This window comes from Humulus lupulus, chromosome 2, assembly GCF_963169125.1.
Source record: "Humulus lupulus chromosome 2, drHumLupu1.1, whole genome shotgun sequence".
NCBI classification, from domain to species: Eukaryota; Viridiplantae; Streptophyta; class Magnoliopsida; order Rosales; family Cannabaceae; genus Humulus; species Humulus lupulus.
In genome coordinates this window covers 229,056,481-229,060,188 of record NC_084794.1, presented here as the reverse complement: position 1 = coordinate 229,060,188, position 3,708 = coordinate 229,056,481, and positions in this window count along the sequence as shown.

The window sequence follows — 3,708 nt, the reverse complement described above, 5'->3', positions numbered from 1 at the left end:
GCTGCAGGATTAGTCTAAGTCAGAAAGAGATACAGGAGGAGCTAAGTGATACTTAACTTACGAGCTAAGGATGAAAAGCACTTATGAGGGCGATTGAAGTAGTGGAGCTCGCAGTTTCTGAACCCCGTCGACATAAAGAATTAATATTTAAAGTCGTTGGGGTGGTTGGGCAGCTCGATGACCGCAGCCGTGTTGGGGAATCGGGTTAAGTAATAAAACCCGTCGCCTCGACTTCGCTGATCCGGGCTGGCCTTGAGGCAGAAAAAGTACAAAATGTCTGCAGGAGTGGGGACTTCCCACTCCTGTTTCAAGAATAAATATCTTAACCCCGCCAACAACCGATAAGAGTTGGGGGGGAGCTGGAAGGGGGCCAACTTCACATAATTGAGGAATTCAGCAAAATACTGATCGAGCGGGAGAAAGGCCCCCGCCTTGAAGTGCTCATCGTTCTAGGCCGCGAAGGCCTCGTCAAGCGGCGCGCAGCTCCGCTCGCCCTCTGCGGGAGGTCGGGCAATCACTGATGCTCTCCCCAGCCCGATGTTGTGGGAGAGGAAGATTTTGTTGACCTTCGTTTGGTCGGTAATCTTTGAGATGATCCTCTCCGCCTCAAAGAACGCATCAGGAGCCACCTCGAGCTCCTGCTCCACCGCGGGCCCAAAGCTGGGGATTGGAGATTCGGGCATCACCGCTTTTCTTTTGTCTTGCTGGGAGGCCGAGCTGCCCGCGGTCTTCTTTGGAGCATTCTTCTTCTGTGCCATTTGGTCTCCTAGCGAACAAAAGAAAAGATTTCAGAAAAGGCGATCTGAGCATGAGGAAGAATCAAATGTTCTTGGCACGAGCTGAGGTAAGCCCAGCCCGTGGAGACTGAGACCACGCGGTTCTATGAACACGCGCCTGTGCTCCCAACAGATCCTCGATTACTCGGAATTCGTGTGTCAAGAGGGTCAGGTTAAAATTTTTCCTTGGAGGGAAAGTTCCAATAGGCATGAAAGGAAAAACCGCCTGTGAAGCGTGTCCCCTAAGCTACCCGATTTTGCACCCAAAATACCAAAAATCCTGCCCAGAAATTTTCCCTAGAAAAGGCATCTTGTAAACCATACTTCTAAGCGATTTCCTACTGCAAAAAAAAAAATACCTAACCTAAAAGGCTTTCACCCTTTTTACCCACAAAATCCAGTAAACCCTTGCATGCGGCTATAGTAAATATTTACCTAAGCTACAGTGAAAAATATTTTCAAAATATGCACAGTCAGGAGACTTACAGAGTGTTTGGCTGGAAGGTGGGTGTGGCAGTCGCCTAGGTTGGGGCTTCGTCAGAGTACTTGTTTCCAAAGCTTCGGAGGAATCCTTACGCCTGAGCTTCTTGAACGCTGAGGGTGACCGACGGAAAGAAGAGGGTTTTTCTTCTAAGATGAAGAGAGAAGAAGAAGAGAATTTCTGAGAAATTTCGAATGAAAGGGTGGCCCATGCGTAGGGTGGCCACCCCTTTTATATGCATGAAGGGTCACGTGAAGAGGTCCGTTGGATTGCCCTGATGTGGGATCCAAGTCCCTCCACTCGAAAGATGAAACGACGGCTGGGCATAGGCTAGGCCATTTAATGCGGTTCTCGGAAGATGTACCGTCACCAACCACAATGCTCCACCTACTAGGCGCCTGCGTAAAGTGTGGAATATGAAGAGTTCATGGGGAAGCCTAAAAGCCCCTACTCTGGCCTTACACGACATTGTGTGCCACGAGCAGGGGCTTGGGGAGCAGATGTACGCCCTGGTTTTCCCACGGGCTGATTAGCGAGCTGAGGTACGACCTGATCATGATTACCAGGTAGACATCCCCAGGACCGGAGCTGTTGTCGTAAAGTCCTACCTCCTTAGCTTGGGATAACCTAAAGGTTTGCCAAGATTGCCTAAGGATTGGGTCTGGACTCGGAAGGCTGCAGGTCGAGTGAAGATCCAGCTCGTGATACGAGCTGGAGCTGGAGGCTGGGACCCCTTATAAAGTCAGCCACGCAAGGTAAACGTGCATATTTCAGACATCACATGTTTGATATATCCCTAACTTCTCGGACACGCAGCAGGAACGTGCGTATTCAGACACCCACGACTGGGTTGGGCCATGCGGCCCATTATCTCCTTACCTATTGATTTGACCACACTTATGTGTCAGGTTTAGGAATTAATCATGAATGTCACAGAGTTGACATGATAGGTAAGAAGGTCACGGGATTACCTTCTTACCAACTCCCAGGTGCCTTCTCCTATAAATATGGAGACCTTGGGAGTTAATGGGGGTTGGATTCTCAATTGTAAGAAAGACCTTGTAATCAAATATCCAGTATATAACAATAATACTGACTAGTGGAGTAGAAGGATTTTAACCTTTGAACCACTCAAAAAACGTATCCTGAGTCACCATTTCATTTCTAAGATCATTTATCTATTTTGGTTCAACCTAGGCACTAATCCCTCTCTCTTTTTTCTTAATTACCTGTTGGCGAAGAACTGCGTCAACACTCTTAAATGTTAGAAACACTTATTATCATTTCTATATGTGCATGTATGCTAGGAGATGCTTATTAGTACCGTTAAATATTAAAAGGAATGCTTATTAGAATCGCTATTGATCTATGCATGCTAGAAAATGCTTATTAGCATCATTACTGCTCTTAAGTGTTAGAACTGCTTAATAGCATTATGTTATGTGTATGAATGCCAGGAATGTGCTTATTAGCGTTGTTAATGCTTGTGAATGTTAAGAACTTGCTTATTAGCACCTTGTTTGAGCATGAATATGAATTGCCATGCTTATTAGCATGAGTGTATACATGTGAGTCACTGGTATGCTTATTAGCATTGTCGATGCATGTGAATGCTTATTCGATCGGTTTTGAACTGTGGGTTGACATGGGATATTGTTATTATTGCTTGATAAGTCGAGTCATTGATTGCATATAGACTTGGAAGTATGCTTCCAGGGCAATCTAATAAGCCAGTCGGCACTGAGAATCAGGTTGGAAGTAATGACCAGGGTCAGAACCCTTTGCCAACTCCTAAAAATTGGCAACATGTGCTTGCTAATATGTAAGCTAGGTTGTAGAGGCATGACGAAGAAATTTTCCAGTTGAGGCAACAATAGGTTCTGGCAGGGAACACTGCATCAGAGGCCCCATCTACTACTCCAGTACCGATCATACAACAACAAATAGAGATAGAGAACCTTTGGGAGTTGGTATATGAAAGGTTCAGGAAACAGCACCTTCCAGTTTTTCAGGGTAGCACATATCCACTCAAGGCAGAGCAGTAGATGGCTATGATTACATCCATCCTAGACTTTATGAAGGTAGTGGGCAATGAGAGAGTGGTCTGTGCCACGTACATGTTTCGGGAGGATGCCCAAATCTGGTGGGAGGTGGTGTCCCAGACTAGGGATGTGACCACAATGAACTGGGAAGAGTTTAGAACTATATTTAATGATAAGTATTATAATGAGGCCATTAAAGCTGCAAAGGCTGAGGAATTTAGTAGACTGCTGCAAGGGAGTATGTCAGTGACATAATACGCCCTAAAGTTTGAAAGATTAGCCAAGTTCACTACAGACTTGGTGCCCACTGATGGGAAAAGGAAAGAAAGATTCCTTCAAGGGCTACAACCTATGATAGCCTGAGATTTTAGAATTACAACAGTACTTGGAGTGACGACATACACTCAAG